Source organism: Arvicanthis niloticus, chromosome 19, assembly GCF_011762505.2.
Source record: "Arvicanthis niloticus isolate mArvNil1 chromosome 19, mArvNil1.pat.X, whole genome shotgun sequence".
Taxonomy (NCBI): domain Eukaryota; kingdom Metazoa; phylum Chordata; class Mammalia; order Rodentia; family Muridae; genus Arvicanthis; species Arvicanthis niloticus.
This window is the reverse complement of record NC_047676.1, coordinates 17,711,992-17,724,876: the sequence shown is the minus strand read 5'-3', so window position 1 is coordinate 17,724,876 and position 12,885 is coordinate 17,711,992. Positions and strand designations below refer to the sequence as shown.

Below are 12,885 nucleotides of genomic sequence, written 5' to 3'. Positions count from 1 at the left end.
TCTAGATACAGCTTAAAGTCTAGAATTTTTTTTTTTTTCTGCTCTGCATCACTTTTGATAGTTGCTACTACATTTGTGATTTGGAGAGGTTGAATAGTATAAACCACCCTAAATTTTGCCTGGTTAATACACATATGAGTAAACATGTCTGAAATAGTTTTATATTAAAAGTAATAATTACATATGAGAATGCGAATGTGTCAAGAATACGATAATAACGCCTTTTAGTTTTTCACTGTGCTTATGTTAGAACATCAATACAATTTTTCATCTTCTGTCCCATAATTTCTTCATGTATCCCTCCAACTGCTTCTCAAATCATGGCCCTTTATTCTTTAATTATTATTTTTACATATGCAAATATATTCATACACCCATACATAAAATAGGTGTATACTTCTCATTCCATTTTGTGTTGCGTGTATCTATTTTTTTTTTAGGGCTGACCAGTTAGTATTGGATAACCAATTAATGAATTAGGAGGTTTATCACTGGGAAAGGTTAATTGTACCTTTCTCTGCAGTGTTTAATGTCATACAGCTAGCTCCCCATCTAAGAATAGTGCCCTGTAAGATTCCTTCACATACACATTGGCATGTCTATTAGTGTTGTTCAGGTCTTGTTCAGTCATCCATTGGCTTGTTATTTGTTTGGTGTGGATTTCCCCCACCATATCTTAAAGATTTCACTGTTTCTCTGGCCCTTATTCTGGCCACTGTTATACAGCTCCCTCCCCTGGAATGTTACCTGGGCCTTAGGTGGTTTGTTTATTTGTTTGTTTGTATTTAGCCAAGATATGCTATATACTACTGAATTAAAAACAAAACAAAAATTTTGGAAATTTGAGGTGGAGTTTACTTTTAGACTAGTTTATTTTTTAATTTCATTTTGTAATAACTTATAGCCTAAGAAAGTAAAAAAAACCACCTTTATTCAGTTATAAAACCTATAACAAAATGTCAAAGGAATTTCCTAATTCCATTGAAAACATGTATTTACTCAGTCTTTCTTTTTTTTTCTTTTTTTATTGGATATATTGTTTAAATTTCAGATGTAATCCCCTTTTCCTCCACCCAGTAACCCATCCCCCCTCCTCCTGCTTCTTTGTTACTCATTCTTTCTAAACTGGATATTTTATAAATATCCGTTCAGTTTTTATAGGTAGTTAACTTTACTAGTTCTATATTTTCTGTATGCTGACTCTTTGGCATTGTTCAGGTTGTTTATATTCTCTGAACTTTACTTAAAAACACATTAAGAGAGACCCAGCAAAATGGATCACTGGTAAAGATATTTGTGACCAAGTATAACCGTCTGACTTAGATCCCCAGAACCCACATGATGGAAGGAGAGACCTCATTTCTAAAAGTTGTTCTCTGACCACTAAAACACTCAATAAATACATGACTGTTTCAAAGCAATTAAAAGATAGTGACGTGTGAATAACAGCGTAAGGTTTGATATTGCGTACACAAAAGCCACAGCTGAAGTTTCTTGAGACTCCATGGGATCCGGCAAGTGTTTAATATGGAGCAGAAACCAAGGCTGGCACGCAGCTCACGTGTCTTCACACTCTCCCCATGAACTAGTGTTGTTCTTCTCATAGGTATATAAAACCTTTTAGAGATCTGGCATAGATTCACATATACTAAACACATGCTGTCTATAGGAATGGGTTAGCAAAAGTTCTTACTTTGAGAATGGAAAGTCTTGGTATGTGCAAGGATCAGGGGTGTTAGACTATTCAGCTAAACCATCTTCTCTGACACCACAGCCGTTCCTTATTATACACCTGCTTACCTTTCTAATGATAATTGCTGGCAGACAGGGTTCGGGAAGATAAGAACAGTGTTAAGTCTTTAAATTTTTTTCTGATCATAATTTTACTGGATGCTTTATTTATTTACATTTCAAATGTTATTCCCTTTTCCCGATTTCCACTCTGCAAACCCCCTATCCCATCCTCCCTTCCCGTACTTCTGTGAGGGTGCTCCCCCACCCGCCCACCCACTCCCACCTCACCGCCTGCGGTTCCCTTACACTAGGGCATCAAGCCATCACAGGAACAAAGGCCTTTCGACCATTTAATTGAAGGTTCACAGAATGGGACTAGGAACAGTACAGTTTGAGAGTGCTGTACTGCATGAACAACTTACACATCAGAGCCACGAAACGTAATCACGTATCACTTGTAAGTGCCCTGTTAAAGCCAGGCTGGAACGCTGTGAAGAAATTAGCCGTCCTAGTTCCTGTTTGCTATTTATGAGCAGGGCGCATTAATTTCGATTTAAGGAGCCTCGTTCCTGCTGGAGCTCTCCACTGCCTGGCTATAATTGGATAATGTGCTTCCTGCTTAAGAGTAGCAAGAGTTCCTTCCTTCTGAAGTGAATCGATCAAGATTTTTTTCACCTTCAGCTTGCACCCTCTGCCAGTTGAGGGAGCACCAGACCTCTTCACAGGAGGCTGGAGGAGCCCCTCCTTCTGGGACCTCTCCCTAGAAATCTGTTTCCTCCAAAAAGGGACACAGCTCTATCCAAAGCAATTCAGTTACACCCTTGAGCTATCTTTCAGCAAGAAGTTTTACCACAGTGTTAATCTATTAACGAGACAGATCAAAAAGGAAAGTTTATTTGGTGTGTACAAGGCAAACAGATCCCCTATTGTATGTGTTTGGGACAATTTGTTATATGGATTTTCTCAACTACATGTGAGTACTACTATTCCTGTAATACAAAAGGAGATTCTCTCTCTCTCTCTCTCTCTCTCTCTCTCTCTCTCTCTCTCTCTCTCTCTCTCCCTCCCTCCCTCCCTCCCTTTCTCTTAAACACACACACACACACACACACACACACACACACACACACACCGGGAGGGATGCCATATGTCCCAGTTGCGACCTACATGGAGAAGGCATGCTGAATATGTCACACGGTATTACTGTGAGAGGACAGTCGTCAGTTTCCTTTCTGGCAATGAGAATTTTCTCACCCTCAAGACATGCAAATGACTTTTTTCATCTGTTCTTTTTATGTTATTTGCATAATTTTTCTCCTGCAAAAGTGAGAGCTGTCAAAAAATTAACCATTCGGGGCTTCCACATTCAGTTCCGTGACCTTTTCCAGAGCCTTAGATCTCTCCTGGGACCTAGTAACTTTGGATGTTGGGAGAGTGGAGAACACTGAGAAGTGGGAGAAAGGGGGTGGGGGTGATAAACGAGGAGGATCAGCAGGTATGGAATGACACCTCGCTACATTTAAACGGTTGCTTCATACTTATTTTCTTGGATAGAAATACCTTTCTTGCTGTTTCTTTCTTCCCATCAACATTTAGTAGAAAAGATGTCTCTGTTAGGTGTGATGGACTCTTCTGTTACTCTGCGTAACCACATGGACCTTTTTGTTTTTGGAAGTGATGCTAATTTAAAATGCTATTTGAAAAAAGAAAAAAAAAAAAGTACCGGAGCAGATCTCTGTCTTGCATGCATTGGTTTGTAAGCTCGTGCGTGCACGAAACTGCCAGATACGCTGTTTAGTATGAATCCTGTCTTTTTACAAGTCAGAGAGTTGCCCTCTGGAGGGCTGTAATAAACCTTTAAAGTCATTTTAGTTAGACAAAGGTTGATATATGTAGCAGGCTAGGGGCAAAGGCAAATGCAGCTATCTCTTTTATCACGTTGCTTTAAACATGTTTCAGCTTTAGGCTTGGCTTACAAATCAGCCCGATCAGTCTAGTAATTGTCTCACTGCACCTTATATCTAACACGAATGCATCTTGCAACATCGGCTGGAGAAAGCAGATTTGCTGAAGTCCTGCAATGGCTAACACTGTGTCTAATCAGCCTATGAATTATAGTCATGGTTGTAGTTTATCCATCAGGCTGGAAAAGACCAGTTTCCCAAGTGGGCTGATTCCTTTTCTGATTCCCAGGAGACCCACAACCTCTCTGCATGCTTTGCCTGCACGCAGGGAGCATTGCTTGCTAATCAGGTCAATGAATGCCGCCTGGCTCCAGGGACATGACAGGCGTCCATCACAGCAGTTAGGGAGACTGCAAACAGTACAAGCTCAGGGAGAAACTCCCGCTAGAAAACATCGCTCAGTCCTCATTTACTCACTGGGAAATCTCCAAGGATTTCAGCTGATCTTTTTCTCCCTTCAGACAGCGAGGAGCTTGGCATAAACAGAGGCAAAGGAGAAGAGCACGCTGCCACTCTGTGGGTGTTGATTGAAAACTTCGATCTCTTCACCCGTTTATGGTTGATCTGAAGGATTTCTCACTTGATCACTGAGTATTTCAATTAAGGTAAGTGCTGCTGCGCCTAGCTGGCTGCCTCGCGCGGAATCTCTGCACGGGAAAGTTCTTACTGTGTCTGCCCTGATATTCTGCACTGCAGTAAGTGGCTATCTAAGGCAGGGAATGGCTTAGTTTTACAAGCAAGTGTCCTGGATGGGAGCCTGAATTTGGGGATAATGGCATTTCAGAACAGTCCTTAACAAACCTAATAATTCTGCCTTCACCAAAGAAAAATAAAAGGATATGTGGGGCCGCGGGGGTGGGAGGGAGTAGTGACTTCATTTTTGCTTCTGTAATAATCGATTAAAAACCTGCAGGGTGTCAAGGTAACTTTTGCTTGAAGTTATTCCTTGATGTCAGAGATAAAATTAGGTTTTAAAAGCTTCTAAGTTTAATTGGGGGCAAAGAAATTCGCAAATAATTTCTGAGATCCTGTGCAGGTCTCTAGCAAATGTCCCTGCACTGCCTTTAGGTGTAAGGATGCAGGACTAGTCTCCTAGAGTTTACAAGTGTACATTTAAGAGATGAACTTTATTAGTGTCTAATCAACGTTTTTCAGAGAAATGTGCTAGAAGATTAATTATTCTGCAGATATAATGTATAGACCTTATGCAAGATAGATGGAATTATCTTTTGAGTTGGGTTTTGAAAAGAAAGTAAATACTGCTTTTGGAAATGTTTCTTTTTAGGAGATAAATCAAGGTACTATGTTAAATCTTGACTTTTAGGTATATCATTTCTGAAGTTACTTTTGCAATCCACCTATAGTTAATTGAGGTTAGGTAAACGGGTCACACATAGTTTAGGGCAATTATCCACCCACTTTCAATAAAATAGTTCACCTTATTTCTTCTGTACTCCTTCTCTTGTGGAAAGTATCTAGAAAGATCATGGTAAAACTTTCTCTAAAGTTAATTTAATTAAGTATACTTTTTTCTTTCTCATTTAATTTATACATATCAATATAACCTGATGTATTTTTTGCAGACTATGGTAAATATGATAAAGATAATAAAATACTTGATCATAAAATTTACAGAGGATATATTGATTATCACTCTGCAGATGGAAGAACAGTGCCTATGAACCTTGCTATTGTGTGGATCAATCACTATAAAATTATTTTAAAATAATTAAAGATGCTATTTGAAATACAGTTTGATACTGTTACAATGGTTTTTTTGAACCTAATTTCAATAACTAGCCTGAAACATTCAGGGGCAAATAAAATGTGTACTTGCTTTTGGCATATTATTTATCATGGTACCCCAGATGTGTCTTTAAAGTGAACACTTACATTTCCCAGTTTCATCCCATAGGTATTTTGAGCTGAAAAGTCTTATAAAAATGTCAGAATACTGTTTGTATTATTTCGATATCCTGCAATTCCCATGGGAGCTAGTCAGGTCAATGCTGGTGCTATTGCCTCCGACGCAGGGACACAATAGTTGTAGAACTACTGTAGGCTTCTGTTCTTCCTATGTTGTCTTTTAAGCCAAAGCCTGAAAATACAAGTTATTTCTACTGCACTGTGATCTCTGTCTCTTCATTGGGAGAGGGTGGATTCGCCAATATTTAAAGGTAACTCTGGAAAACTGTGTTCCTAGAAGTGACTGTGCAGGGTGACTTTTTTTTCTTTCCATTCTTTAAAAGCAAACTAGGTAAACAGGTAAAAAGCATGAACATGTTTGATATTAAATCATTTTGTCACTAGCACCAGGTCTATATTTTAGACTACTCCATGTAACATCAAACAGTGAAATATATGCCCATCAAAGGGTACACATTGTGTGTCCTAATGTATTTATGTGTAAATGTGTAATCAACTAAAGTGCCAACTCACATGAATATTTCCAAGGGACTTTTAATACTGCTGTTGTTATTTTCTTATTTTCATTATGGAAACATATGAGGGAATGGAGAATCTCTTGTGAGCCATAATAAATTAGGAGCTCATGTCCTCAATATGAATAAGTAGATAAAAGTATTTGCTACCAAGGCTGAGGAACTGAGTTTAATTCCCATAACCCAAATAGTTTAATGAGACAAAAGGTTCCTGCAAATTTTCTTTTAACTCCACATGTGCACTGTAGCATGAAAACACACACACACACACAAACAAACAAAATGCAACACAATTTTAAAGAAATCTAGGAGCTATTTCTTTCATATATCACTTATGTTTTTCTTATCTCTAACTTATTATATTATGGCCACCTGTGACTATACATCTAGGAGCTTTAAGATTCTCAGTTTTCAATCACTTGATTGAAATTCATTTCATCTCCATCAGAAAGTAATGTATTGGCCATATTTACACAGAATAAAGTAGTTTATAAAAGTAAAGATTTGTTAAATATTTATAAAATTTAGATTTCACTAAGTCTTAGTGGTGGAGCATTTGCCTAGGATATGTGAGTCCCTAGTTTCAAATCCCAACACACACCCACACTCTGTTCTCTCTCTTACACACCTCACACATATGAATTCACACACACATGCACAGGCATGCACACACACACACACACACACACACACACACACAGACACACACACACACACACTGACCTAAATCCAAAGCCACTTTTAGGAAACTGGGATTAAAATAATAATAAGAGAAATTGATATTCATGCCAAAGAAGACTATAATATTAAACAATATAGATGTATGATTTGGAAATGAATTTGAGAAGTGAACTCAAGCATGGATAACAGCAAGTAGAGTTAAACTTAACAAAGGTTATTTGCTGTTTATAAACTTTATAACATTTTCATATGAAGAAACAATGTCTATATTTCAGGAATACCTATATTACTATACAAAGCACTCATAAAATCTTATGATGAGGAGGGAGAGGTATAATTAATATTAGTATGGAAATATTAATATGATTCACTGCTAAACCCAAAGTTGTACTAAACGATAACTGCAAGTTAAACGATGACTACAACCTTTGGCAATATCTTTGTTCCAATTCTCATTGAAAAATGATAGTTAGGGTGGAGAGCCTGGAACCATGGCTCAGAAGTAGTGACTGCTTCTGAAAAACAAAGATGCAAATAAACAATCAAAAACCAGAATTATTAACCAGCATCTGTGACAAATGGCTCACAAATTTTATAACTCAAGTTCCACTGGATGCCATTCTTTTCTTTGGCCTTCAAAATCACCTACATGAATATGGTATTCATACATAGACTCAGGCAACCCAAATGCACAAGAAATTTTTTCTTTTTCTCTTTCTTTCTTTCTTTCTTTCTTTCTTTCTTTCTTTCTTCCTTCCTTCCTTCCTTCCTTCCTTCCTTCCTTTCTTTCTTTCTTTCTTTCTTTCTTTCTTTCTTTCTTTCTTTCTTTCTTTCTTTCTTTCTTTTCCAGACAGGTTTCTCTGTGTAGTCCTGGCTGTCCTGGAACTCACTCTGTAGACCAGGCTGGCCTCAAACTCAGAAATCCCCCTGCCTCTGCCTCCCCAGTGCTGGGATTAAAGGAGTGCGCCACCACTGCCCCCGACAAGAAATTTTTAGAAATTAAAAAAATGACAGATTTTAATAGATATTTAACAAGGTCCAACAGCATTTAAACACACAATCAAGAATACATACTATATAGTACACATACACAGATAGTCTATACCAGGATTTTAATTATCTTGGTTTTCTTAACTGATAAATTACTCATCCTACATTTGTGTAAAGGGACAGAAAATTAACATCTAAAGCCATTAATTTCTATTATTTCTAAAGTGTGAGTATTTTCAGTAGAGTCTTGTTTGGCAGAATAATCAAGTGGTAGGATACATGTAGAAAACATAGGTACTTCCAGCAAGCCAGCTGGCCTTTGCATTTGAGACCAGAAGTGAATGTGACTGATCTCACCACCATTGCAAGAGTGGTTACTGACTACCTTGGTCTTACATGAAAAGAATGAGACAGAAGTTGCTCTTAAGGGAAATATGGCATACCTGAATTATAGACTTATAGAGAAATTGCTTTTTTGTTTTTTGTTTTTGTTTTTGTTATGCTAGAATTGAGCTAAACTCGAGGAGCACAAAGATGGCAGTCTGGAGAAAGTATATGTAAGATAAAATACTGAGACACTGCCCAAAGTTTCCCATTTTTTTTGTTTGGTGTGATAAGTTCACCAATTCAAGTTGAATAAACCTTTTTGAACTGACTTAATAACTTTTATAACTCTCATCCTGCTAGCTAACAGGTAAGGCAGGATAACATAGCACCCATAGGTACATGTTCTGCATATAACCTGAGTGAAATCCTGACCCTACTGAGCATATGCTCTTGCTCTGTGTCCTAAGACAAATCAGTTAAAGTAGCTAAAGGCTGTTCTGATGTTCTTTAAAATGGTTATAATTATAGAATCTCTCCTATAGATTTGTTGTGACACATAAAGGAGATAATTTGTCTAACTCACTCATTTTCTGTCAGGTTTTTTGAAAATATTACTGTGAAGGAGAAGTGTTGCTAGCATCGTTCACTTGACTTATCTAGGAGCAATTATTCTTATGTCCTTCTGACAGTAATAAAAAATGTGAACACAATCTCCTCGATCTGGTTCTTTACACTGTATTTACAGAAGAAGCTTTGCATTTTAAGAAAATACAATTTCTTTCATTGGATTTCCACTGTTGAGTGAATGAGTCTTAAAGGAATGTAATCTGGAAGTCAATTTAGAGAGAGCTTCCCATTTTGGACGAAGGACTAAAATAGCAATTGAATCCTCTATTTTGATTCTTTTTGAAGCACTGAAAGAAGTTAAAGCCTTGAAACATATAGTCTCTTTTGAACTGTTGCTATTCAACACCTGACTGGATTGCAGGGTAAGAAAATACAGCAATGATCAAACTAGAGTTATGTCAAAATGCATGGATAGCTAGCTACTCACTTCTATATAATGAAGCATGAGCATAGACTGCTCAAAAGCCAGGCTGCTCAAAAGTAGGGCTGAATCCTTCTTCAGAATGAGTGTTTGTTCAGATCACAAGCATTCATATTGAATGATTTTTTATAATGAATATAGATTGACTGTATTGAAAAAAATATGCCATCTGTTGTTAAAGTAGAATCTACTAACTACAAACACATTCATGTTGTAAGATAGAATTTGAATATTCTCATTCTAATTTCTGACCAAGATATTCTTTGTTGGATTCTATCTACTTACCATTCTATGTAAAACTTTAAATCATAGAAAAGCCTTTTCAGCAATGCAACCCATTGTTTTCCAAACTACAATCCACATATCTTGAAAATTCTCTGTATGTAAACATACAGTTCTCTCCGTGTATTCTCTTTGGTTGATAGTTTAATATCTGGGAGCTCTTGGTAGTCCAGTTAGCTAATATTGTTCTTCCTATGGGGTAGCAATCCCCTTCCACTGCTTCAGTTCTTCCCCTGGCTCTTCCATTGGGTTCCCTGAGCTCAGTCCAATGGTTGGCTGTATCTATATCTGTATTGCTCAGGTGCTGGTAGAACCTCTCAGGGTACAGTTGTACCAGCTTCCTACAGGCAAGTGCTTCTTGGCAAGAGCAATAGTGTTGGGGTTTGGTATCTGCAGATGGGATGGATTCCTAGGTGGGGCAGTCTCTAGATAGTCTTTCCTTCAATCTCTGTTCCATTTTTTGCTTCAGAAACATACATAGCAGAGGATGACATCAAAGGGAGGAGAGGCCTTGGTCCAGTGGAGGTTTGATGCTCCAGTATAGGCCGATGCTAGAGTGGTGGGGCAGGAGTAGGTGAGTGGGTAGAGGAGCACCCTCACAGAGGCAGGTGGAGGGGAGAGAGGGCAGATGGGATGGGGAATTGTGGAAGGGTAACCACGAAGGGGGATATCATTTGAAATGGAAATGAATTAAATGATTAATAAAAGCAAATAAAATAAAAAATTAAAACAAACAAACCAGAAATATATAGTGACTTATATGAGCAGATTCTTGAGTTTCCTTACAGTTTTAATAATTTAGTTGGGAAAAAACTCAAGAAGCAAAGTTTAGAAATATGATCAAATCAGAGTAGATAGAGATATACCCCTAGTCACTGAGACTATAATTATTCCTCAGACATAATGATATATAAATGATGACTTCTCACTTCATCAAAAGCATCTTCAAAATACAAGAGGGCATGAAATGTCTCACTTTTTTAGGATTTCTCTGTCATAGTTTCTGATAATGTATTTCTTTGTTTAAAATTTTTATTACACTAATTTAGATGTTTTTGTATTTATGTGTGTATGTAAAAGTGTGCACATGTATTTAAGTATGTTTGTTTGAGTATTCACATATCACAAGATAGTTATTGTGGTTAAAAAAAAATGTAAGAAAAACTTGCATAAAGTCATTCTCTCCAATTTCCATGGATGAAACTTAGGTTCTTAGCTGTAAAAACTTCCCAAAAAGGACCTTTATGAGCTAAGCGATCTTGCCCATCCTAGATCTTGCACTTCTAACAGCCTCTCTGGGGAGACATGCACGTGACTCTCACATTGCCCTGCCTTTCTTCTTCACTTTAAGGTAGGGACAGACACAGTCCTTTCCTGTGACTATCGTGTGACTTGTCCAATGCTCCTAGGCCACAAATTGATCAGGTTTAGAAAGTAACTGTTCCCATCACTGAGAAGTAATGAGAAACTGTGAACAAAGAAAAAACAGTGAAGTGCTGTAAACCTTTTATGTGTTTCTGTCTTGCTGTCATTATTGTCACTGAAATTACATATGTGAGCATATTTCTGATTCACAGTTTAATCATTTCATGTAAGATGTGACACCCTCCTTTTGTCCAGGTTGTATCTCACATTTACTAAATACGACATGTTAATGGTTTCTCCCATGCAGCCATTTGCTTTGAAGAACATGTCCAACTCTTTACTACAAATGCAGTGCCGAAGCCTAGAACAGAGTCTAGCGTGTATTGGGAATTGTTATTTTCTAAAGGAAGGAATGAGGACTGAAAGAAGAAGGAGGGAGGCAGGGTGAGACCTGGAGAGGTCGATGCATCTTTCTATTTCACATCTTAATTTGTCTACTGCTTTATTGGCTATTCAGTGGGGATTAAACAACACAGAGACTGTACTCTACCGAGTGTGTGAAGTTATAAATACAATCAGCACACTTTCCTTTTGCACTACTCATACCTGGGTATCTAATTAAAAACTTGGATGTTCTATCCTGCTTTACAAATCTTCCCTGCATAGTTTTTATCACTACCTCTCTATATCTCATGTCACCTTAATTTGCCCCATGCCATATGATCACTTTAGTACAATCCTGCCCTCCACAAGAGTGTCCAGTGTTTCCAGGGAATAGATCCTTGAAGTTACAAATATAAATATGTAAACTTTCCCCTTCTGTTAAGGCTTTCTGTGTGTCTTGTCTTCCCCTATAGAAGCTAATCTTCTTGAAATCCTCTGTATGCCAGGTGTGATGGTTACTCATTCCTTTCTAGCCTAATTATCATTAGACTTTGGCTCAGGTATAGTCAGCATCTTTGATTTTTAACTCAAAAATTTGATTTCATCTGTCATATAGCTTTGACATTTTATCAGTGTAACACCCTTAATGATTAAAACTGATTGGAACAACTCTCTTTTATGTTTTCATAGTAGAGTTTATGCCTGATCTGTGTGAATTACAGAAGCTACCACAGTGTTTATTAGTGGATTGGATCCGGGTGTCTTGATGGAGAAGCTGTGGATTTTGTGTTCATTTCTATGCTCCCAGAGACAATTACACAAAGACTGGGTCAAAATATTAACTGGGTTTCTTCTCTAAAATGATGCTTAAATTTTAATTGCTACTATTTAAGAGAGTACACTAAGCTCTCAAGTCATCTCTATTCAGAGTCAACAATTTCAAAGTAGATAATACTTAGACTATTTCAAAACTACAAACATATTTATAACCACTGAAATCTGTTTCCTAAATTTGAAATATTGCATCTACATTATAGATTATGTAGGTATATTTTCCTTAAGTGAGCAATAGAAATTATTCACACACATTGAATAAAGGTCACTGTGGTAGTTTGAGTATGCCTAGCCAGCAAGTGGCACTGGAGGTGTGGCTTTGTCTTATAAGAGTTGTCTTGGTCATGACGTCCACAGCAATAAAACCCTAATTAAGTCACTAATTCCATTTGGTTTCTATCTGTGTAATAACAGTATTTATCACCCATTTGTAACCAATGAACATGAATATTTTAAGTTACAAATCCACTATCTTTAAAAGTTCCATTTGTGGTTTATTTCACAACTAGACAATATTTAGTGTCATCAAATTATGTTTATTCTTACACTTAGCATTTATGATCTTTAGAAAAATTAAATTGATGGGACAAACAATAGAAACTGGATGTACTTGTGAACTCATAACTAAAATCATAGCTTGCGTAGATGTGTGTTGACCTTTATGCTTAGGGAAAGATAATACTGTTACATTTAATATTATTGTAATTAAAGTACATTTTATTACTTATCTTTTACATGGCATGAGGTGAAATGCTCTAGAAATCAATATATAGCAAACAACAACATTAATTCTGGAACGAATTTCTCTCACAGATATTTAGAAGCAATCTTCCCT

At 37.1% G+C, this 12,885-nt stretch overlaps 1 protein-coding gene across 1 annotated transcript in view; it reads left to right on the top strand.

Annotated features, from left to right (window-relative positions):
• Positions 1–12,885, top strand: part of Cdh12 (cadherin 12) — a 1,002,120-nt gene that overhangs the window by 594,346 nt on the left and 394,889 nt on the right. Inside the window, exon 3 of the mRNA XM_034523462.3 lies at positions 4,160–4,303. The gene's annotated coding sequence lies outside the window, so the exon portion shown is untranslated. The remainder of the gene's footprint in view (positions 1–4,159; positions 4,304–12,885) is intronic.